Source organism: Halichoerus grypus, chromosome 9 (assembly GCF_964656455.1).
Source record: "Halichoerus grypus chromosome 9, mHalGry1.hap1.1, whole genome shotgun sequence".
Taxonomy (NCBI): domain Eukaryota; kingdom Metazoa; phylum Chordata; class Mammalia; order Carnivora; family Phocidae; genus Halichoerus; species Halichoerus grypus.
This window is the reverse complement of record NC_135720.1, coordinates 130,656,475-130,681,832: the sequence shown is the minus strand read 5'-3', so window position 1 is coordinate 130,681,832 and position 25,358 is coordinate 130,656,475. Positions and strand designations below refer to the sequence as shown.

The 25,358-nt window shown below is 43.2% G+C and overlaps 1 protein-coding gene across 8 annotated transcripts in view; it reads right to left on the bottom strand.

Annotated features, from left to right (window-relative positions):
* Positions 1-25,358, bottom strand: part of PHACTR1 (phosphatase and actin regulator 1) — a 551,321-nt gene that overhangs the window by 283,024 nt on the left and 242,939 nt on the right. The window contains exon 1 of one of the 8 annotated variants that reach the window (XM_078055708.1): positions 23,371-23,537. The exons of 6 other annotated variants lie outside the window; for them this stretch is intronic. The gene's annotated coding sequence lies outside the window, so the exon portion shown is untranslated. Of the gene's footprint in view, positions 1-22,874; positions 23,035-23,370; positions 23,538-25,358 lie in introns of those variants that run through there. One more of the 8 variants, XM_078055709.1, reaches the window with a different exon arrangement.

Here is a 25,358-nt window from a genome sequence, read left to right as displayed (position 1 = left end):
AGAACCTGCTCTGAAAAATTGCAACCTGGCAATTCCCAAATTAGCCACATTAGCCCACTGAAAAGGCCGGTATTCACACCGTCTTCCAAATGTAGCTGACGCAGGAAGAGAAACCAAATGCAATCTTGCCTGGACAAGCCTGTGGCAGGTTGCACGCCCGAGGACTTCTGATGTGTAACCCTGTTCGCCGAACATTCCCACCGGTAAACTTGGGGGGAAGCTGGCCCGGTTTATGTCACAGCGAATGGAAGCACACCCCAAACATCTGCATAACCTGCACCCAGCCCCCCAAATGGGAGGAAGAGTAGGCAGAACTATGAATATTGATGCACAAGTTCAATTATATAGAAATTGTGTAGGCAGACTCAGTTCTACAAGGGAATTTCTGAAAAGTTAAAATAAGATGAAGGAACGATTTTATAAAGGCATATAAATAACAGCAAGGCTCTCTCTCCCCCGGCTGTCTTTATCTTCAGTCTGCACCCCATGTCTCTAGGAAACGGTAAAAAGAATTTGTATAAGGATTAGGAGATAGAGTCTCAAATCCACAGTTTTCATAGACATGCAGTGGGCAGCTTTTAAAAACCTGCCCACTTCATCCTACTCGCCTCGCCACAGCCGCACAGAGAAGTCGTTCTATTTGTGACTCAGAAATGTGACTCCAAACGCACCACAATGCCGCCCCCTAACTCTTCTATGCATTCAATCCAATGCTTCTTGGGTGCTGCTAAGGAAGGACAAGGCACCATGTCCCGCAGCCCCAGGCGAGCTCATTCCCTTGAAGAGTTTACGGTGTAAGATGGTAAGACAATTAGAATGATAGCGACGCAAAGAATGCCAAAGGGCAGCATCATAAGAAAGACCAAACCAAGTGTTACTAGAGTACGGAGCTTCCGGTTTAGAGGGTCAGCATGTGATCCTGCGGCAGGTCACACCCAGACCTGGACAGGCAGCCATGGGGAAGAGAGCAAAGGAATATTCTAAGCAAGGAGCAAAGCGTGAGAACAAGCAGAGAGGTCACCAGGGACAAAGCACTGCCTGCTCCACGTGGCACATGACACACTCCTATGGAACTCGCCTGATGCGCCTGGCCCAGGGTTGGGGAAGGGGGAAGGGGCAGGGGGAAGGTGGGGGGGGCGGGGCGGGGGCGGGATTATGAATCCTTCTCTCAACTTGGTCACTTAAAGGCCCCCGGAGGATGGGTGTGCTGGAGCAAAAAGAGTGAAAGAGGCAAAATAACAAACCCTTTCAGTATTTGTGCACGTGCACGCGCACACACACTTGCACACACACACACGCGCGCGCGCACACACACACACACTTGATTTTTTTTCTGCAAGCCTTTTGAATCACCAGGGTTCCACACTGTTCGATGAAACTTTGTTGAGGACTTGGACTTTTCCCACCTTCCTTCTGCTACAACACAAAACCACCGTCTATAATTTGATCACGATGTCATAATGATGTTATCATTTTACCAGCAGTGAGGTTAAACATTTCTATATATATATATATTTCTATATATCGTGAGGAGAATTCTGTCTCTCTACTGTGGCTGAGAAGTCTGGCTGACTGGGAAAGTGACTTCATTCCTATGCAGACATAAAGGAACCATTCGGAGAACAGAGTCGTCCTGGGAATGAGAAGCAAGTTTGTGTGTGTGTGTGTGTGTGTGTGTTAAGATTTATTTATTTTAGAGAGAGAGAGTGCATGTGCACGAGCAGGGGGAGGGGTAGAAAGAGAGAGGGAGAGAATCCCAAGCAGACTCCCACTGAGCGGGGAGCCCCACACGGGGCTTGATCCCACCACCCTGAGATCACGACCTGAGCTGAAATCAAGAGTCAGATGCTTCTGAGGTTCAGAGTGTTAAATAACAACTACATTGGAGAAAATCAGGCAAAGAGAAGCTGACAGAAGCAGGACAGAGGACACAGAAATGTTTCTTTAAAAAAAAAAAACACTAAGTGGTCTATGGTATGCTGCTCAAAGCGGAGACCAACTAGAGACCAGGTCCAGAAAAAGACGGTCTCTGGGCAAAACACCCCCTTTCTCCATTAGTGACATGCTCACTCAACGTCTGTCCTTACAGAATGGTAAATGATGTTGTTCTCCGTGTTAAACAAATAACCACAACGCAAACCCTTGCAAACCTTACTTGACTGGGGGATAAAAGCAAAAAGTGTTTTGCTTTTATCATTGTAAAACCAAAAGCAACTTCACAACTTTTGGGGGGGGGCTATGTGTGAAGCTATTACATGTAGACATAAGGTAAAAGAAATGAATCCTTGAGAGTAGTCCTTTCAAATCAGGGGTTTTCTTGTTTAAATGAACTTCTTGTTTTGAGAGGAAGAGAGAGGGGGAGCGGGAGAGGGAGGGAAGGAGAGAGGGGGGAGGGGAGAGAGGAGGGGGAAGGACTATACAGCCATGTGATGGGGTAGAAAGAGCACCAGATCCTTGAATCCATAAGCTCTCCAGCCCTGGTGGACAAGTGTCCAAACCTTTCAAGGTCTTTTTTCTTTTTTTTCCCTTAAGTCAAATAACAGGGTCAATTTAGATGCTCTGGAAAGTCTATTCTTATTAATTATCCCGTTCCTCCCACCCCACTTACTTCTAAGAGCATCCCTGAATCCCAAAGCCTTTCAAGGAGCAATGGATGATCATAGAACCCACTGGCCCATTTTACACACCGCACTGGCTACGCATGAAAGGAAAGACCCAAACCCGTAAGGGAAGGCTCCTAGCCAAACTGAACCTTCTATACCAAGCAATTGAAGATGAACTCTTTGTTAGTTAAAATGTCATAGCATTATGACATTTTAATGTCCTTTTCCTGAAGAACAGGTCGTGAGAGAAAATTGCATTAGATTTTTGCAGAGTGGTGTTTTTAGAGTGTTTCTATGTAAATAACAGAGACCATCCATAATTTACTAACATACTGGTCAAGATTTCACTCTGGTCAGGACTTTTGTAAACTCTTCTTCAACACTGAGCTACGAATTTATTGTCTTGTCTATACCCACCACAAAGGTAGCCTGGATATGCTGCTGAACACCGCTGACCAATGCTCTGTCATCTCTGCAACCTTTGTGGCACGTTTAAAAGAAACCAAAATAGGGCGCCTGGGTGGCTCAGTTGGTTAAACAACTGCCTTCGGCTCAGGTCATGATCCTGGAGTCCCGGGATCGAGTCCCACATCGGGCTCCCTGCTCGGCGGGGAGTCTGCTTCTCCCTCTGACCCTCCTCCCTCTCACTCCCTCTCATGCTGTCTCTCGTTCTCTCTCTCGCAAATAAATAAAATCTTAAAAAAAAATAAAAATAAAAAAAAAAAATAAAAGAAACCAAAATATCAGACCACCGCTCTCTCATTTCCTAATTGACCACTCCCTTCCCTGCCCCTCTTACACACATTTTAGCAGACGCAGTCAGCACCCCGCCCGTATCCCACTGGCACTCACTTCCATAATTAGAAGGCTTACCGGGAACGCCTACAACTCTGTACAGAGGGCTTTTTTTTTTTTTCCTGATTGTAGGAGTAAAGGAGCAAGAAGTACTTGAGAGGCAATGCCCCCCCAAAGCAGCATTCAACCCATGATGGAGAAGGAGCATGTGAATAAATAAATACCTAGTTTCTGCACCCCCAAATTGGAATAACATGGAGGTTCACTGCATATAGTGGTGACTAGCTTGAGAGTGCTCTCTTGATCACCTTCCTTCTCTTTTCCTGTCTTATCTCCCCAGACCTCTGCCAGTATTTCCTGAGTGTACCTCCCAAATAAGCTACTTACACACAAAATTGTATCTATCCCTGCGTCAACTTCTTGGAAACCCCAAATCAAGATCCAACACATAGTTCCCATAGCCACTAAATGTTCTGAGCTTGTAAGATATTGGAGCTGAAAGGCATCTCACAGTCCTATGACACAACCCTGGCTGGCTTGAACTTCATGCGGAAACACGGGAGATCCAGATAGACTGACCCCCAGGTCACATAAGCAGTTCATGGCAGAGAGCAGGGCCCCTGAGTCCCCAGGACTCTATTCTGTGAGACTAAATCTGGTTAACCACCTAGGACATTTTTTAATGAAAACACTACTTTTCGCAGAAGTCAGCCAGGGGGTTCAAAGTAAAGGATAAAGAAAGTTCATATTGGTAGGCTGAGTGTAGGACAATAAAAAATGAAGAGGGTGATCTCCAGGAGTTACCAGAGAAAGGTATTATTGTCATTGGTCAAAGAGAGACAAGAATATACCGGAGAATCTGCATAAGAGCTAAGGGAACATTCCATCCTCTCCCAATTCCCAAACTCCTACCATTTAATATTTGAATGTATATTAAAAATGCATATGTATCTATATATATCCTATATAGATATCCTACCTCTCTATCTATACACCCTATATATAGGATAAGGTCTCCCACCTTTGGAGGAACAACCCCTCAGAGCCCTGAACCCTTTAATAACAACAACTAAGTCTCTTTCTCCATATTGTGCTTTCAGTCAGCAGATTCAAGGCTGCCTCATGACCTCTAGGTTTGCTCTTCATCTTCTGTTGTAATTTGGGGCCTTGACTTTGACAATTTACAGCTGTTGTTGTAGGAGGTAAACCTAGAGGAAAATAGACACCACAGAACCTTTAAAAAAGACGACACTGACCTATTTAAACAGTGCTTCCCGCAGCACATATTTGCCTTAAATGACATTGCAGAAGAGAAAGGATGTCTCAAAACAGTTTTTGAGCAATGTAAGTATTATTCTACATGTGTGTTTGTTCTCATTTGTCCAAACTTCCACATTCCTTCGGTGTGAGATCTCTCTGAGGGCTTGACATATGAAAGCAAGCCTGAGATTTATCAACTAATAATAATACCTTCAAAGGAAAATAATATTCTTCATGGCACATCATCAAGTTATTTATTTATTTTATTCCTCTAAAGTTTCAAGAGGAGGACATTTTAAAATGGGAGACAAATAATAGTATTATTTGATTCTAGTCTATTTGGGTTATGAAGAAAGAGAAGCTTTTGAGTTTATGTTCAAGGTCAAGATATAGAAGACTACATTTATTCTTAGACTCCTTTCAAACATGTGTTTCTCCTTTCAAATTGGGGGTGTGGTAGGCTGAGTAATGCCCCCCCCAAAGATGTCCACATTCCAGTCCCCCCACCTGTGAAGGTATCACAGTGCAGGGCAGAAGGGACTCTGCAGAGGTGATGAGATTAAGGCTCTTGGGATAAAGAGATTCTCCTGGGTTATCTGGATGGGCCCAGTGTAAATGACAAGGGTCCTTGTAAGAAGGAGACAAGAGGATCAGGTCAAAGAAGAAGGAGATGTGATGGCAAAAGCAGAGGTTGGAGTGATCCCATTGCAAAGAAAGAACCGCAAGCCAAGAGATGTCAGTAGTCTCGAGAGGCAAGAAAATGGATTCTCCCCCAGAGCCTCTAGAAGGAGCCTTCTGACCCCCAGAAAGAATATATTTGTATTGTTTTAAGCCACTCAGTGTGTGGTGATTTGTTAAGGCAACCATGGGAAATACAAGGGGCATGTCTAAGTACTTCCCCTGGGCAATCTACCAAGCCATTATGCTCTGTGCTGTGCATGCTCATTCGCCCAATCTCAGAAAAGTAGGCTGAGCAGAAAGACCAAGCCTTAGATCAATCAGACATCTCCTGAGCTCCAACCCCCGGCTCTGCTACTTACTGGCATGGTGCTTCTGGGCAGGTGACTTCTCCTCCCTGAGCCATGCACATCTCATAGGTAAAGCAGGGCTTGTCTCTATTTCAGATCCAATAGAATTGCATCTCTGTTGCAACAGCAACAAACCATCCAGTTAGAGTAAAGGTACCAGTAGGCTGTGGTGGGATTTAAATGAGATCATGCACATAAGGTGTCTATGCAGTGTCTGTTAGACAGTAGATGCTCAGCTGAGGTCAGTTCTCTTCCCCTCACCTGAGCAGGGCTGTGTATGCTCCCTGCTTTCTAAAATGCAGGTGCAGGAATCGGTATCACTAACATCTTCTTGCCTCAATTGCGAGAGCATCAAAACTCCTTAGCAGGGCTTATAAGACGCCTTTTTATCCTGGCGGCTCTATTGAGACATAATTTACACACCATCACGTTCACCCATCTTAAGTGTACACGTCAATGGACTTTAGTATTTTTGCAGAATTGTACAACTGTCGTCACCACAATCGAATTTTTGAACATTTCCAATATCCTAAAAAGAAGACAGGTGCTATCACTCCCTCCTAATTCTCACCCTGGCCCCTATGCAACCACAAATCAATGTTCTGCATCTACAGATCTGCCTTTTCTGGCTACTTCCTATAACCATACAATATGTGGGCTGCTTTCCTGGCCTGTATTTATTTCTCCAGGCTCACACCTTACCTATCTCCCACCCCCCAACCTGCTATGACAGCACAACAGAATTATTTTCGGTTCTCGGATTTTTCACAGTTTACACTTCCCTGCCTCCAGCCCTATCAATACACACGCCCCTCTGCCTGGAACAACCTCTCTACGTCCTTCGGGGCTCAAGGGAGATGCTGAGCTTTTCGAGAAGTCTTGGACAGGTGCAGCCACACTGTGCTTTCTTAGCTCCTTATTCTAAGCTCATCATGCTACATTATAACTGCCTGTTTGTCTGCCTTCCCTGAAAGCCTTGAAAGAGTAGGACCTGTAATCTATCTTATTCATCCCTGTATCCTTAGGATCTTGCATGGTACTTGGTACTGTAGATATTTATCAATAGGATGGATTAAAAATGTCTCCAATTTGAATGAGTTCACACTTTCTGTTTGCTAAATTCAGGGAAGCTAAACTAAGGCTGATATATCAGATATTATCTGGATCCATTTGTCACCTACGTATTACTAATGGATATTTGGGGGGAGTGTATACAAATGTGTTATATATCAAGAAATATATAACATTATATAGCATTTAATTTTCTTCCACTAATTTCTGGACAAAACGTGGCTGAATGACATCCATAGCAGTATTCTACTTAATCTGGGCAATATTTCCACCTGGGGTAGGTCGGGAAGTCTCTTTCATTCCTAAATCTCTACTGAGTAAGGTTTTAACCTTTGTGCAGAAGGGATCTACTGAACTACAAAAAAAAAAAAAAAAAAAAAGAGTACAATTAATTTTAAACCAACATTTTCTAACACAACCAAATAAGTAAACCCTAATTTTAAAAAAAGTCCTTCATTTCTATGGTCTTCTCATTGATTCTTATACTTCATAGAGTATAACTTTGTTGTTTTATCCACAGGTTCAAACATAGCACTGCCCACCAGAAATATGTGACCCACAAATGTAATTTAAAGATTCTAGTAGCTGTATTTAAAAAGTATAAAGAAACAGGCGAAATTAATTTTTTAAAAAATATTTCCTTTAACCCAAGGTGTGTATGTTATTCAACATGTAAACAATATAAAAATTATAAACGAGATGTTCTCCATTCTTCCTCTTTCTGCTAAGTCTTCAAAATTCAGTGTGTATTTAGCACATTGCAATTTGGAGTAGGCACACTTCAAGTGCCCATTGGCCACATGTGGCTGGTGGGTGCCATATTGGACAGGGCAGCCATAGAATGTCCATCCCTGGAACTAACTCTTGTCCCAACAGAAAGCACAAGAGAAGGTTACTGGTTGGGCTGGTCAATTCTCAGCTCTCAGTGTGCATGTAAATTACCTCGGGGATATTTTAATGAAGTTCCCATCCCTATGTCCCACACCTCTAGAGATTTTAATAGATCCGTGACAAATCCTGGAATCAGTATTTTGAAACTGGTCTGCTTCCAGGCTATTCAAATAAGAACTACCAGAAGAACTGGGCTAAGTTACTTACGTTTGTCTTATTGCTGGCGTTCTTTATCCATTTTGGCATCCATTTCTGTCTGGATAATTTGTTAGGCTTTTTGAATTCCCATCTACTTGGGCTACCTTTTGGTGCTCCTGAGTTCCTCAATGGACCTATCCTTTAGGTTCTGAAGATGACTTTCTAATTCTTACTTAATGCAATTCTTACCACTTTTCTTGCCTTAATTCTTGGTATTATTTCTACCTGGTTCTGTGTCTGCCCATCCTCTGTTATTATTTGTGTTGTTTTTAATCTTTATGGTAATTTTCTCTTCTCTTGGTGTGGCCCACTTCCTTATTGAAAACCTATCTACCTTAAGACATCTGATCAATCACCAAAACAACCACTAGCTATTAGAATTATAGGGTCTATCCCAGTGATTGCCAAGGATGGGATGTTAGGCAGTGTTCCCTCAGATGGATTCCAAACGTGGTCCTCCCTTGCTTCAAGAAAATTTCACTATATAAGCAAACAGACACCCACGAGCTTACTGGCCATCGCTTCAAAATTCTACATCAGCTTCTTTTCTTTTACAAAAATGAGAAACTGGGTTTACCTGGAAGGGCCTCTGAAGGGAAGTGGGTCTTATTGGTCAGAACTTCCAGTACTAAAGGGAACTGAAATTCAAATGGTACATTTTCAAATCATGACTTTTCAAGAATGCACAAGTTTAAAAGCTCCCCTCCTCAGTGCTCCTTCCCAACCTCCACCTCCAAAACTCTAGTCTGAGTGGTGAGAAGCCCCATGACTCTAGAGATGAATACAGATAGACCTGAAGTCCAAGGGGGGACCATCAGCACCCCAGGGCATGCAGGGTGATTCCTACCCTCTTTCCAGCCCTTACACCCCACACAGGTGTCTTCAGTAATCTGAGTGCCAAAGCCATGACGCTTTGCTTGCCCCAGGCTTGTAGGTGGTCTGTTGTAATTGTAGCTCAATGGGCCTGACTGAGGTTGTCAGAGTGGGACTGGCTTCCTGGGGGATCAGGTTGGGCAGTAAGTTTCTACCTGGAGCAGTGGGGATGTTATAAGCCATAGGGTGGCCACGCCCAAGACTGTGAGAAAGCCTGAAGGCCAAGTACTGACAAGAATGCAGATAAAAGTTGAAAATAGAGCTATCCTATGACCCAGCAATTGCACTACTGGGTATTTACCCCAAAGATACATATGTAGTGATCCGAAGGGGCACATGCACCCCAATGTTTATAGCAGCAATGTCCACAATAGCCAAACTATGGAAAGAGCCAAGATGTCCATCAACAGATGAATGGATAAAGAAGATGTGGTATATATATACAATGGAATATCATGCAGCCATCAAAAAATGAAATCTTGCCATTTGCAATGACATGGATGGAACTAGAGGGTATTATGCTAAGCGAAATAAGTCAATCAGAGAAAGACAATTATCATATGATCTCACTGATATGAGGAATTTGAGAAACAAGACAGAGGATCATAGGGGAAGGGAGGGAAAAATGAAACAAGATGAAATCAGAGAGGGAGACAAACCATAAGAGACTCTTAATCTCAGGAAACAAACTGAGGGTTGCCGTAGGGGAGGGGGGTGTGAGGGATGGGGTGGCTGGGTGATGGACACTGGGGAGGGTATGTGCTATGGTGAGTGCTGTGAATTGTTTAAGACTGATGAATCACAGACCTGTACCCCTGAAACAAATAATAAATTATGTTAATAAAAAAATAGTAGATGGGTAAAGAGGCCGAGAGAGGTGTTCCAGGTGTTCCAGTGTTAGGCGAAGACGAAATCAGAGAAGAAATAAGCAAAAGGGTTCCTAACACATTTCCTCCAGCACGGTTGCTTTGTGCTGCTCACCCTGGTAAGCGCGAGGATTAAATTAGCTCCAAATATACAGGGGGCACCCAATAGTGTATTGCCCTGAAGAACAAGAAATCACTCTTCATGACTATTCCGCCATGTCTGTTGTATTTCTGATCATTCTACTGATCACCGCTATACAGTTCAATTCCCGGAGATATGGTGAAGAAGACCACTGTTATAGTGAGGATGGTTTGGGTCAGTTTAGATTCATGCCTATGATCTACCCATAGCATAAAATGGGAAACTTTCATGTGGCATCTAAAATTTTAGTTCTTTACAGCTTGTGTACTACTACTAGCAAAAAAAAAAAAAAAAAAAGAAAGGTGGGGGAAGTGGGATAAGAATGGCTTTTTGGTGGGTTAAGTTTAACTTCTAAAATATGCTGTGCATTTAAATCCCCTTCTTTGGATACAGTTATTAGACAAACGGGGCCTGTGTTCCTCCGCCAGAATAAATAGGAATATATTCTTTTCTATCTTGCCATAGTTTTATTATCAGAAATTAGGAGCAAGCTGAAGAAGTAACTGCAACCATTGGCTAATTACTGTGAGAGAAGTTCCACTTCAGCTAGGCTAAAACTGAAATAATTACATTAGGCAGGTATTCTCCAATATTTAGGTGTATGATATTTAATTACCCCAACCACAGCACATTCAGCTACTTCAGGGTGCATTCTGCAAGTGACTCATCCAACAAGGTCCACTAGGGTGCAGTTACAAGCAGAATCAGATGTTCCACAGAAGTAACATTACATTTATTTTATGCCAGAGACAAGTGGATTGTAACATCTGCTCTTAACATTTTTCAGGCATTTTTTTCTCTCGATTTTTTTTTTTTTTAGTGCAGGATTCTGAGTTCTCAACTATGTGTCTAAGTACTTAAGCATATCAAGCATTTTTTATTTGAGTGTCAATGTTGGTTGTACCCAGTTATATCTGCAGCTCACCTGAAAGAGTAAACAGGGAGAACCTCTATAGGGGTGAGAATACATGATGGGTCGCTAAGTTTTCGTAGCCGAATGTCAAGTTGGTAGTCAACACTTCTGGAATCTAAAGCATTTGGCTCTTTCCTTTATCAGCAACCTAGAAATAGGCACTCATGACACTTACTCGAGAAGTCAAGTGTGAGTTCATTGCAATGGAATACTCACAAAGACCCAGGCAACACTCTTGATTTGGAGAGAGGCAGCCTAGGACTGCGAGTGATACTCTTCCAGGTCAGAGCTCCTCCATATTGGATGCACATTAGGATCACCTGGGGTGCTTTAAAAATACCGACATCCACGTCCCACCCAGAATATTTGATTTAGAATCTTTTCAAGGTTTCCCAGGGCTAGGAGCCACTATTCCAGAACCTCGCTTCTCCAAGTGTGGTTCATGGTCCGGCAGCATTAGCATCACCTGGGACACCATTAGAAACGAAATGCCTTGAGCCCTCTCCATCCATACCTATTGAACCAAAATCTGCCTATTGGCAAGATACCCAGGTGATTCTAATACATTTGAAAGTTTACGAACCGCTTTTTTAAAAATAGAAGGTTCTATAAGCTCTTTGTTTGTATTGTCAGATCATCAAAAAGCAGCATGTCCGCAGAACTCTGGTGAAATGCCCTCAATGAGCTCCAGTTTCACGGTTTGCCTAAGGATCAATACAGCCCATTAGTGTGTATTATATAATTCTCATCAAGGACACTTTCCTGTTACATACCCAATATTCCTCATACAAGAATCCATGCAATAAAAGTCCTTTAACATTTTAATGACAGAAAAACCTCCTGTCACCAGATGAATTTAGTTACTTTTATATAATTTTAAAGTCTATAGTCTAATTTATGAAGGTCTCTAAAGATGATAAGCGTTTTATATAAATTGGCTTGGTGGTACTATTTCCACCAACTAAATCTCCGTGGAGGCCAGATTTATACAATCATTCCAAGAATTATGTAAACTACTTCATTTCTTTGGTCATGAACAATGGTCCACAGGAATTTCGAGACGGCATCCTTGCAAAATCATTAAAACATATCCCCAGGTAACCATTAGCGGATGCACCTGGAATAGTGCTTCACTTACACCTGCAATTCAGTACCCACCTCCCTGCCACTCAATTGCAGGCCAGTGGTAAGAACTGGGAAGAGTCTAGAATAGTGGTTTTCCAGGTGAGGTCCTGGGACCAGCGGACCACCTGGAGGGCTTGTTGGAAATACAAGTTCTCAGGTCACACCCAGGCCTACTGAATCAGAAACTCTAGGGATGGGGCCTCCGCGATTCTGATGTACATGGAGTATGAGAAACGCTGGACACAGATGTGAGGTGGGCTCAGAGAATTTTCATTTCTAACTATTTCCCAGGTGAAGCTGATGGGGGAACTTTAAAGACCCCCAATGAAGAGCAATGAAAGAGAAAGTGACATAAACATTACTTTATGTGAAAGCAATTTTAGAAGGCTTCAATTCTGACAATTCTAGTTAATTGAAAAAAAACACTCAAAAATAAAGAGAAAAAAATTATTTTTCCTATTCCTGAAGTCAACGGCTCCTTCGAAGTCACTGTTTTCTAAGCTCAATGATGAAATTCTACCTTAGGTTTTTAAGGACTACGACACTAGCAAGATTTCAGTAGAGAAGTTATCTCCTGACTTATCACTTAGCAAATGGAATGTAGTGAAAGGGTGTGAAAATCCAAGAATGGGAACGAGTTTGAGTGGAAATCACAGAAGCCAGTGGTCACCTGCCCCTTGGGTTATTTCCCCTCAAGGATTTCTGTTATTCTAGTGAGTGGAGACAGACACACAGCACAGATTCCCCCAAAGGCATTATAAAGTTGGCTCTGTCAGATTTGGAAATCTCAGTTTCTGCCCCCACAACCAAATCCAGAACCTCTGCCCAGGCATCTGTTAGCTCTTGGCAAAACAGTGCTTCCTGTTTTCAAGACAATGTTTTAAAACGGCTCATAAAAGGTTTCTTGGACATAACTAAGCAGTATTTTGCAAAGCAGTATTTTGCAAAGCAGTATTTTGATGATTAAACTATAAATGAATCAGAAACACATGGAGTGAATTTCCCTCAGGCTTGGCAAAACACACTTTGGACTTGATTCCGCCCAGAGTATTTGAAAGATGGTTTCGGGTGTTTGTTGAATCAAACCAACATGGTTTCACTTTTCCCAGTTCCCTTTTATGCTGTAGTAGTTTAAGAAGAGGACAAAGATTCCTCTGGGTTTGCCTTAGCCTTTGTCCCTACCTTACCAGATCTCTATTACAAATGCAGACTTGATTCACCTAAGAGTTACTTACAGCTGAATGAGGACACAGTACAGTTAGATGCGTTGCAACTCTCTCTTTTGACTTCAGAATAGTTCAAGGGGTTTCTTTTTAATTTATAAAGGAATGGTTTCATACTTGGGTTATTTCAAAGAATAGACAGTCCCTTGTAGGTGAACTCTTTCCTGCTTGCCTGCAGAGATTCAAGCTAACTATTCTTGCAACCACCGGCATTTGAACTCTGTGGGCAGAGGTGGTTTGATGAAATGCCACAGCTCTGGAGAGCCCCTTCTGTGTGGTCAGAAAGAATGCTCACCTTCTGGACATCTTGGAGGGGCTTTGCAGAAAGAAGGAGGGAGCCCAAGATTCTGATGGGAATTTTTCCCCCTATTATATATCGCTAGTATGTTTTTGAATATAACAAACAGCTCTGGCACTTTTTAGATGAGCTCCCCTCTGTGTTTGGAAACTATTCCTTCCCCCCGCACAGTACTACTGGGAGTCCTGTGGAAATAACGCTTAATACCTAAGTGATGGGAGAATATTTAATTTCTTAATATCTCTGGGACATAGACAAATAAGTCTCAGGGATATGGATTTGGGAAACTTAGATACTTCATATCTTTAAAAAAAGTTCGGGACGCCTGGGTGGCTCAGATGGTTAAGCATCTGCCTTCGGCTCAGGTCATGATCCCAGGGTCCTGGGATCGAGCCCCACATCGGGCTCTGTGCTCAGCAGGGAGCCTGCTTCTCCCTCTCCCTCTGCCTGCCTGTCTGCCTACTTGTGATCTCTCTCTCTGTCAAATAAATAAATAAAATCTTTAAAAAAAAAAAAAAAAAGTTCAAAGATAATTGATATCTGAGATGAAATGCAAAACAGGGACTGTCTTTTTATGTCAGGTTATCCAAATCTAACACACAAATAGCATAATCATGTTTGCCTCTATTAATGAGCACATTTGCCAATAAACCATAAGCCTATTAATGTGAAATGCAGAAGCGATTAGGAGAATAATTGTTGCTAAGTAACATGTATTACATTCCTGGAAACCTTGAAATCTTCAAACATTTTTATGAAACAGCACAAACTAACACGACGTAACATGTTCAACTCCTGCAGCTGTTCAATAATTTTTTTGAAAGAGCGAGCAAGAGAGCACACTTGAGGGTGGGAGGGGCAGAGGGAGAGGCAAAAAGAGAATCTTTTTTTTTTTTTCTTAAAGATTTTATTTGTCAGAGAGAGCACAAGTAGGGGGAGAAGCAGGCTCCCTGCTGAGCAAGGAGCCCGACGTGGGGCTTAATCCCAGGACCCCAGGATCATGATCCGAGCCGAAGGCAGACACTTAACTGACTAGCCACCCAGGTGTCCCAGAGAGAGAGAGTTAAGAGGAGGTTCCACGCCCAGCAGAGAGCCCGATGTGGGGCTCAATCTCACGACCCTGAGATCATGACCTGAGCCAAAATCAAGTCAGACACTTAACCAACTGAGCCACCCAGGCATCCCGGCTATTAAATAATTTTAGTTATCCCTTTATAACATCAAGAAAGAAAAAAGAAAGAGAAGAAACCTAAACGCTAGGAGAGAAAACAACATTCCTGTGGGACAGAAGAATTTGAACAAAAACACGAAGGTAGGAAAACATGTGGTGAAAAGAGAAAACACTGGAAAAAATACAATTAAAAACAAGAAACTAGAGAACAAGACAAGGTATCACTAACATTTATGCCTCTCTTCCTCCAAGATCTCAAACTCCCAAATTTCTCTCTGTTATTACAACCTCCAGGGTCACTCTGCCTGGGTTTAAATTTCCTGTTTTCTGTATAAACAAGGTGCCCATAAGGGAGTTACTTTATTTCTTCGAGCCTCACTCTCCTCATCTGTAAAATGGGCATCAAAGTCACTGTCTTGGGGCTGTTGTAAGGATTCAATGAGATTGCTCAGGTAGAGTCTCTCAACAGCACTTGGAATATATGAGAACTCAGAAGATAACAACCGGCATTTCTGTTCTCAAACCCCAGTCCTTAAGCCCTGCTGAACCTGTTGTTTACCCTTCCCTGCAAACTTCGGCCCAATAGTCCATCACCTCCTCCTGACTTCAGAGTCCTTCTGGACGCCCACTCCTCTTTGCCTTCCATGTGCAATCAGTGGCCAAGTCCTGCTGATTATACTTCGTAAGCCATTTGCAATTTACCTCCTCTCCTCCATTCTTCATTTTCATCACTATCATCTGATCCAGACCCTTGTTATGTCATTACAAATGTGGGTTATTACATGATGACACGCCATTCTGGCAGACTGGGTTTATACCTGCTGTTTGGCTTTGGGCAAGGTCCTCATCTCTCCTAGCCTTAGCTTACTCCTCTGTGGAAAGGAGAGTGCTATAGGATTTTTGATAATCAAGTAGCCCTCTTCGATAAAGTCACTGTGAACACTGAATTAGTGAATACAAAACCATTGCTACTTGGTGAAATATAAGCTAAAGTTCCCGTGAGCCTCTGGTCACGATGTTTCCACCAACTGATCAATTTGTACCTTGTCCTATGTGTGTTTCTGTTTAGCTTCCGAGAGCAGACGAGATGCGCTGCCATCAGGCTGCTAGGGCCATAGGCTCTGTTTAAAGACATCTTATTTAGTATATATTTTTGATTCATTAACCTTGAAGCTGGGCAACAGTTTTGGCTCAGGTCATGATCTCAGGGTCGTGAGATTGAGCCCCACATCGGGCTCTCTAACTCATTCCTGAACGAAGCTTATCTAACACACATATTTTCTCTGTAAGCACGCCACAGCCTTCTTGTGCTCGAGAACACAAGAGAACACTTCAGCACTCCACTTGGGGACCATTTTAAACAGCAAAGTCACCAACAAAAAGCAAAAAAAAAAAGTGGAAAACGATTAGACTAAATAGACCATGAAAACAACACTTGTTTACAGTATGCGAACTGAAACGAGATGGCAGAGCATCACACTCTTCGATTTCAGTTGGGAATGTGCATGTGGTACAAAATTTTTTGCTGCTCTGAACATGTCCATGAATGACTGTGAGAGCATCATGAGTATTGGTCTTGGGGCTACAAATAAATTTTAGCGAATAAGCAAATTTGCAAATATAGAACCCATGAATAATGAGGATCAAGTCTATTTGTACCTACCTCCCAGGTCTGCTGGGCAGGTGAAAGCTGATCATCTAAAGGAAACGCTCAACAATTACTAGGCCCTCAGCAAGTGAGAGCTAGTTGTTGTATTATCATTATTATTGACCATTGCTCGGTTCTGCACTCCTGCAATAACATTGTAACTGATTGTCGCACTCACCATCTCTCTCCATTCACGCCATCCTAAGCATACTTTTAAGCTCCCACCATGTCCTTCTCTGATTGATATTCAAGTTCTTTCCAGTGTACGTACAACTGGTTTCTTTTCACCCACTCCTCCCACAAAACTGGCCTGCTCACCTGCCTCTCCTATGATTTTGTTTCCTGCTCACTCCCTCTCCTCCCCCTCCATACTGAAGTATACCTATTCATCCCTCAAGACCTTTGTTAAAAACATTCCTAAAGCCCTCTCTAGCTGGAATTAATATCTCCTTTTTTCCAACTTCAATAGCCATTTTTTTCCTGTTCTCATGAAGCTGTCATTTTCTGTATCTTCATAAAACTTTTATGTACATGTTTTTTTCTCTAGCTACAGTAGATCTGATTCATCTTCTCTTCCCCTGCAAAACTCTCTTCACAACACTTTGTTCTTAGTTCAGTAGAGAGTAAGTGCTTACTGATTAAATACAATAACAACGACAACAACAACAAAACCCAAGCTAGTGACTTTTTTGCTTTATCAAAAAAAAAAAAAACACCCACATTTTTACTTGGGAAGTTCTATATGTGAATGAACCAACTTAAATAAGAGTTCCTGGGGCACCTGGGTGGCTCAGTCGTTAAGCGTCTGCCTTTGGCTCAGGTCCTGATCCCAGGGTCCTGGGATCAAGCTCCACATCGGGCTCCCTGCTCGCAGGAAGCCTGCTTCTCCCTCTCCCACTCCCCCTGCTTGTGTTCTCCTCTCGCTGTGTATCTCTCTGTCAAATAAATAAACTCTTTAAAAATAAATAAATGAACAAATAAATAAATAAGAGTTCCTAATTTATCTGAAAACCAAAGGGAACCAGTATTAGTTTTTCCTGAAGTCTGATGGCTTATTCCCGAGTGTGTGTCCTTAAAAGTTTTCAGGCTCCAGGTCCTTTCTCAGGCAAGTCATGAACCTTCAAATAAGCGCTAAGTAATCCAGGCTTGACATACTCTAAATTGCATCATAGTTTCAACAGCCTCTTTCTAATAACCCAGACAAGAGCACCTGACACTTGGAGAGAACATTGCATCCAAACGGCTTGAAGGTTGGGCAAACTAATTTAGTGTACTAACACCTTCCTTCCCCTGCCTTTGAAATGGATCCTGGTAGAAGGGGAAAACTGTCTGCCAAGAAAGGAGTGTGTTCTTTGTGCTGAGACAGCATGAGGAGCCGGCTCAGAAGGTATGATCATGATGCTCGGGGAACCAATTCTTTCCCCTTGGGCATGGAGGCACACATTTTTTTTTTTTAAGATTTTATTTATTTATTTGACAGAGAGAGAGAGAGAGAGAGAGCGTGCGCACAAGCAGGCAGAGCGGCAAGCAGAGGGAAAAGCAGAGGGAGAGGGAGAAGGCGGCTCCTCACCGAGCAGAGAGCCGGACATGGGGCTCCATCCCAGGACCCTGGGACCATGACCTGAGCCAAAGGCAGACACTTAATGACTGAGCCACCCAAGCGCCCCTAAGGCATACCTTGTTTTTAATGCAAAAGGACATGAGAAGGTGTTTTACAAATTCCTAAATGTGTGCTTCTTTGTTCCTTCTAATAGAATTTTTCACCACTGCCAGTTGTTTTAAAAAGAAAATCAAGGTATGCCTTGCTTGCACGATCTCCTTGTGTTTCCTGTTTGGATCTGGCTGGGATGTGCCCTACCACAGTGTGCAGATGGTCCCCTAAAGGTGAGGCTGTGACTGGTAAGGGGCCACAGGAAGGCAGTGAGCATGCTCACTCTTATCTACAAACACCTGCGAATCACCTGCTTCCCCTTTCGAGCCTTTTCATGCCTGTGAATGGAGAATAAGCGTCAGTTCTCTGGTGCTTCTCATATTTGTGGGGACACCTCAGCCGTGAGCTGGACCCCGTATCTCTTTCTCTGAAATCAAAGATCTGACATTCAAAAAGAAAATGATGTGCAAATGTCACTTACAAAACACCTCCTCTCTACTCACAAATTCTGTTTCAGGAATGAATAAATATGCATGTGTGCGCACATATATGTGTACATGTGTGTGTATTTCCGGCAACCATGTCACTGAATATCACTGTTCACACTGCTGTGAACTGACTGAAGAAATGGGGAAAAGTGTGCATGATCACACCGAACATGGCAGGACCCCAGATGGTAGGATCAATCTTTGACTTCCTTCAAAAGACAGAATATTGAAAGGAAGTGGGAAATGAGCCAATGAAATGCCACAATCCTTTGGACCTCAAAGGAGCATCTAATTCCAAACAATGTGAAATCCATCCTCCCAGAATAGCTATCACTGCAGAGATGCAACCGTGACAGGGACTAGTCTGCTAGTTCTTGGACAGAACACCTGGAAGGAAGTCAGAAAACAATCTCCTCCCTTCCCCTCTCAGTGGAAATACACCAGGAAGCCAAGCTCCTCTTGAATCTTGGGCCAGGTCTACCAGACTACTTTCTGTGATGTCTCTCCATCATGGTAATCTGGAGATTTCATTTTTCCTTTATGGAGATACCATTTTCCTTTAGGGACCTGATACATTTCTAAAACAAGAACATACCTTTTAATGAGCTTTCTTAATTGACAGATGTTATGGGCTGAACTGTGTCCCTCCCCAATCCATATGTTGAACCCTAACCCCCTCAGTACCTCAGAATGGGACTGTATTTGGACATACAGCCTATAAGGAGGTAGTTAAAGGTAAATGAGGTCATCTACGTAGAGCCCAAATCCCATTGGACTGGTGTCCTTATAAAAAGAGGAAAAGACCCCAGGGATGTGCACACACAGAGGTTGAACAATGTGAGGATACAGAGAGAAGGCAGCCATCTTCAAGCCAAGGAGAGCAGGGCTCAGGAGAAACCAACACCGCCAACACCATGATCTTGGACTTCCAGCCTCCGGAGTTATCAGAAAATAAGTTTCTGCTGTTTAGGCCACTTAGTTTGAGGTATGTGTTATGGTTGCCCTAGCAAATGAATACAGTAGTTATTGGCTATTCGTTAGCTATAGATTATCCAAAGTGATTTTCTTTTCTTCTGTATTCCTAAGAAGAAAATTCTATGGGTTGTTTTTTTTTTAAGATTTATTTTTTTTTTTAGGGATAGAGAGAGCACATGCCTGCAGGAAAGGGGCAGAGGGAGAGAGAGAATCTTAAGCAGACTCCCCACTGAGCATGGAGCCCAACTCGGGGGCTCAATCTCACAACCCTGAGATCATGACCTGAGCTGAAATCAGGAGTCGGATGCTTAACTGACTGAGCCACCCAGGCGCCCCGAAAATCCTGTTTTTTAGTAATACGCACATTCCTTCTTTTTTGTCAATTTTCTTTAGTCCTAAATAGTTATTAAAACCTACTGACCAGTCCAGCTAAAGTTCAAGGTTTCAACAGTGTTGAGGGAATACTCTAAGGTTCTCGTCAATCTTCCCAGTTCCGACACAGTCTCTCATTTGTGTCTCTCAGTAACCCCTGGAGTAGGATAGAGATTATTGTTACCATTTTATCAATGAGGAATGATTGACTCAGGCTCCAGGGCTGACTCAGAGAGCTACAGGGCTCTCTCTGTGGTTTCTCCCACATTCTGCTCCTTTTTCTTTTTCCTTAGCATTATCATATTTCCAACTTCGGGGTGTTTTTACATTTCAGAATTTGCTTCTTTATTTTTGAATCTTGTGACTTACCTGTAATTCTACTGGACTTTGCTTCTGTTTCTATTCATTTTAGACTTTTGTGTTGTCTTTGTGGTGCATTTCTTAAAAGAAGACTCTCTCCACCATTCTTAACTCTGCCATTGTGTGTTTGTGTGGGGGGGGGTAGTTTTTATTCAGTTAGTTTTCTTGAGAAGCCCAGGTTATTCCTGGATGATCTTTTATGAAATCCCTCTCTTAGCACCTTCCTGTAACTGTGGATGCTGAATTCTACAGGAAGCAGAATACCCATGGAATGCAAAACTTTTGACATATTTATCCTTTAGATTAATTATACGGCTGTTTTTGGACTTTATAACACACGATCAGGAGTTTGCTTGATGGGAGGCTTTAAATCCCCATGTTAGGAGACTGAGAGAGAAAAATGGAAGCAGAGCCTGTAAGGGGCTTACACAAGGGGAGCAGATTTAGTGCTGTCCCCTTTGGAGGCCTGGAGTCTTGATCACAATCACCCATCTGCATGAGCTGGTCACGTGGGCAGACACCTGTAGGGTGTCTGAGCCCAGCAATTCAGGAGAAAAAACCAGCAGAGCCACAACTAATAGCAGGCTCAAGTGGGGAAAACCAAGTCTGCCTCATCAAACTCCATCAGCGGGAAGATGTTTGAGGCTCTCTAGAGACGAGGGCTTCTTTGCCTTTGTTGCCCCACCTCTGCCCCTGGTGAGATCATCAGGAGCAGTGTGATCCAGGGGGTAGGGCGCAGCAAGTCTGGAGAGAAGCATTCCTACACCCCCCCGCGCCCCATTCTTGCCACTGAAGTCCTATGTGGCTTAAACCAGTTCAATAGACTCTTCCCCCAGAGGAACAGATATGCTAATAACTTCATTCCAGAACATTCTGAGGATCCCGAATGTTGTTCTAACATTGGAACAACATTATTCCTTACTCTTTGGGATATTAAAAGGAAAAACGTGGCCCCATTTTTCAACTATTTTGTGGTCACTAAATAGCACAAATCATAACAATAATAATAGCAGCTACTGTTTATTAGATGCTACTTATGCCAGAATTGAATTATGAGCTGTTCCACTTATACATCATTTTATTCACTTCCCAGATAACCAATGAGGTAAGTACAGTTACGATTCAATTTTACAGATGAAAAAACAGGCTGAGAAAGGTCAAGAAGCTTGCCCAACGTCACTGACTTTATAGGTGGGAGAATAGGAAGGCAAACCCAAGTCAGCCTGAACACAAAAGACTGACGCTTTTAAACAAAGTATCCACATTTCTGCAAGGACTGGATTTTCAAAAGCCTGCCTGTCTCGCATCTTCTGACCAGCTGTTCCATGAATTATTGAACCGTCCCAGAAATGGACCTCCAAACGTGGTATCTTGGTCTCCAAACCCTATTTCCCAGACTGTGCCTCACCCTGAAAGTAACACAAAAATCCCTTTGTAAAACCACGAGTTCTGTCTCTTGGGGTGGAAAATGTGGGCACCACGATTTAGGCAGGTTACCAAACTTCAGTGCACTGGAGTGCAAGGCAATGCACTCAAAAGTAAAATGAGTCAGAGCACCGCATCGTCTTCTGTGATCTGAAAGGCCCTGACGGATCTGTGGTGGCTGGAGGTCATCCTTATGAATCTCAGTCCTCATTATATTATTGAAGTGCAGAAATGCAGGTTTTCCATCGGTTTCAGCAGATGGAAATCTGGATAAAAGGAACTCACTATGGAAGCAGTGCTTTTTCAGGGGACTGCCGTGACCTGCAGAGGGGGCTCCATGAGCAGCTCTCTTATGTTATGAATATTTATGATATTATACTGTCTCTATCCCAAACGTGGGCTTTAATTAGAAACCTCACTACGTTATGCCTTTTGGCTCTGTTGTCATCATTTAGTCGTGTTCGTTGAGCACGGGAAGAGATGGGGGTGATAGGGCCACAGTAGAGCGAGGACTCTAGAAAATTCATGATCAACAAAATCTTTTCTGTTCCCAAATGGGGTCCGTGGTCTCACGGATTTAAGAACCACTTAGTCAAGATCATTTTTATTGTGAAATCCAAACATCCTCTCACAGCAATCCCTGCACCTCTCTAAAGAGTTGTTTATATTAGACACATTCGGCTCCTAGAATTTACCAAAAACTGGCGAGTAAGGTGGGGAAGGGGTGAGGTGCAGCCAAAAACTTGAATATCCCTTCTTAGACCTCTTACACAGCATGTTTTCTCTTTGGCTCTAACATCACCACATTTTGTTTAGAGCACCTCAGTGTGGCCAAAAAAGAATAGCAATTAGAAAGGAACTCTTAGAAACCAACCCTTTGCTTATTTCCAGAGGTCTCTAGGAGTCAGTGAGAAAAAGAATCCATTATAGCTTTCTTATTGATGCCCGGTGAGCTGTTATCAGTTGCCATATTGATTTTTATCGTCACACCTCAAACCTCAAAATGCCACAGCCCGCAATGGGATCTCACCAAATCAGGATTTATCCTTCTATCTCCCCGATCGTCTTTCTCTTTTATCATCCACAACTTTTCCCTGCGCCCACCTCCCCCGCAAATAACAACTGCTGACCCAGTTTTTCCTTTCCTGTCTCTTTAAGTCAGAAACTTCCTGAGGTTCCTAAGTGCTGCCTGCCTCAGCCCGAGTCCAGGGCAAGCCTCCACTGCAGTGAGATTTGCAAGTGAATCCCCTGATTTGAAAAACATCGCTAGCCAGTTTCCCATCAATGTCCTCTGACTTCCAGGCATCCGCATCCCATACACCAGTGGGTTCCAAGACATCCTATGACCCGGGTCCAGAGACTGAAAAACCAAATCAATCCATACTGGCAGCTCCAAAAAGCAAAAATTCCCTAAACCCAACCAAACATAAAACCTATACAAAATCCAGCTAACAAATACACGAAAAGCAATAAAATTATTTAAAACTCAAACACCTACCTTACAGGTTTCCCAAGGCTCTTTGCTCACGCAAGTATCCTCCCCTCTAGGTGTGTTTTCTGGCTTTCTAATAGCTGTGCTTTCTTAGACTGAGCAACAGTCTCCTCAAGAGTCGGGCTCTTAAATACACATGCTACACACACCCAAGCAGTTCTTCGGTGCCAGGCAGCCCCTTCGCCTTCCTTCCCGGCCCCGGGCCAGCCCGTGCCAAGTCCCTGACTGCTGACAACTCCTCCGTAGGACGGAATGGGGGAGGGAAGGGAGCCCACGGGAGTTGGGGACCGGTTCCACTCACCATGGACGGGCTGGCCACCCATCTAGGCGGGAAGGATCCACCTTACCCCTTTGCTAACCTTAAAGCCCCTCCACAGATGGTTTCTCTGGCCTCGATCAGATCCCAGAACAAGTTGGCAGATTCCTCCTGGTGCTCCCTGCTCGCACCCAGACCACTGCGAGGTGGCAGCCCTGGGGCAGGCAGGACACGGATGCCTCTTACCTTCACAAAGCCCCGGTCCTTAAAAGCCTGGCTGGAGTCTCCAAGGAATCATGCGTTTTCCTTGACATTGGAGGGAACCAATTCCAGAAGCAGGGAACATTTCGAAATGAAACAGAAAGTAACCCGGTGATCCAACCAGACCCCCCGCCCGACCTGCACTTGGCCCTCAGCAGCAGCCTCTGCGAGTGAGTCTCCCGACCCAGCCAAACCCGCCCAGCTGTTTCAGCTTGGAGAGAATTCAGAGTAAACTGCAGCTTGGAAGTCTGGAACTCACGGCCTGGGTTTTTAAATTTTTTTTATTTTTTATTTTTTAAAGTATTTGTTCAGCTTTTTAACATGCAGTTTGTCTCCTTCTGCAGGGAATTACTCAGTGAGCCTGTCACCTGACTCACAGCAGCTCCATTATATAATTCAAACTGTGCCTTTTGAGTTCTGATCAGAACACCTCACTCCCCTCGTGCCCCCCACCTGCCTCCTCCTCCCCCTGTAAACACCACTGACAAGTAACCTTTTTTGAAACTTCGGTGGGGGGAGGGGCGTGCTACAGTTTTGCAGTGCATTTTTATTTCCCTTTGGTTTGATTCTTCTTGGGTAGAGGACCTCTTAAATGCCAACGCTGAGTTAGCAGAGATTTCTGAACTGTAACATCTCGAGATGTAACTAGCACTTTCCTTGATTTTTCTTCTGGGTGGCTGTAGATGTGATACATTACTGAGTTTTCAAATGGTGGAGTGCATGGATTTATAACACCTGTGCAAACAAACCTGGAGTGTTTACTACTTTTGCCACATATCTAAATTCCCTGAAATGCCAAAGGGATAAATTGGGTTGAGGGGGGTCTTTAGTCAACCCCCTCTCCCCAACCTGACCTTGATCATCATAAACCCTCCCCCAGCCTCCTCAGAAAAGCATAACATCCAACTGAAAGCCATCACCTCTTAAAAGCCAATTCCCCCAGCCTCTACTTTCCACCAGATTGAAATCCTTAAGGCAAATCTCTGGGTATTTTGAAGCCAGGACTGTCTTGGGTGAAGGTGATAAGAATCATCTCGGTCTATCCCAATTTCCCTTTCTTAGCATCTGTGTCATCTCTGAGATATTTATTGAGGGGCAAATATGTTAAAACATAGAATTGGCCCATGAATGAGAGACTCTTTGAGAAACTCACACGGCATAAATGAGCCTAACACTTAAAGCATCATGAAACAGGATGATCAACATAAAAAACTCCAACCTGTTTGCTCTGTCCATATCAAAGCCAGGCTGACCTGTATGAGGAGGGGTCCCTGGGCTCCCAGTCTTCTCCCAGCCAGTGAAGCCCTGTTGCTGAATGTGTGAAGTACCTAAAAAGGACTGTTAAAGTCTATGGGAACAAATATTAACATTGATCACCCTTTTTTGGTTTGTCCTAGTCTGACTTCTCTTCTCCCTTCTGCACCCCCCACCCATATCCACCGAAGGCAGCTGCCTTGCCCTTTCTGCCTGCCTCCAGCTTCGAACGTAATATTAGATACCATTACTATATTAAACTGTGTTGACGTTATAGTGATACTGTGCCCTAAGAATAACTTTCAAAGTCTGTTGTAAGTGTCTATCCACATATCCCTCTGAAGTGGGCACGGGATCATTATTATCCTCATACAGACCCAAAGAAGCCATGACACAGGCAGGAATTACACTCAGTTTTGCAAAGACCCAGATACACATGAAAAAAATATAAGTGTGTAAACCTGAGTGACAGACTGATGTCTATTTATTTCACCCCCTCTAGGTATAGTAAATACAGTGTGTTGCCACAGGTGCTATGGTAACTATTTCCGTCTTAATGAAAATAAGGACACATAGTAAGATAATAGAAAACATCAGGTGGTGAGACCCTCCCCAGTAATGGGAAGAAAAGCAATAATATAAAATATACCCTTGGTCTGTATATAGTCATTAAGTATTGATGCCACAAAAATTGAATTTCCTAGACCAGTGCCGTTCAA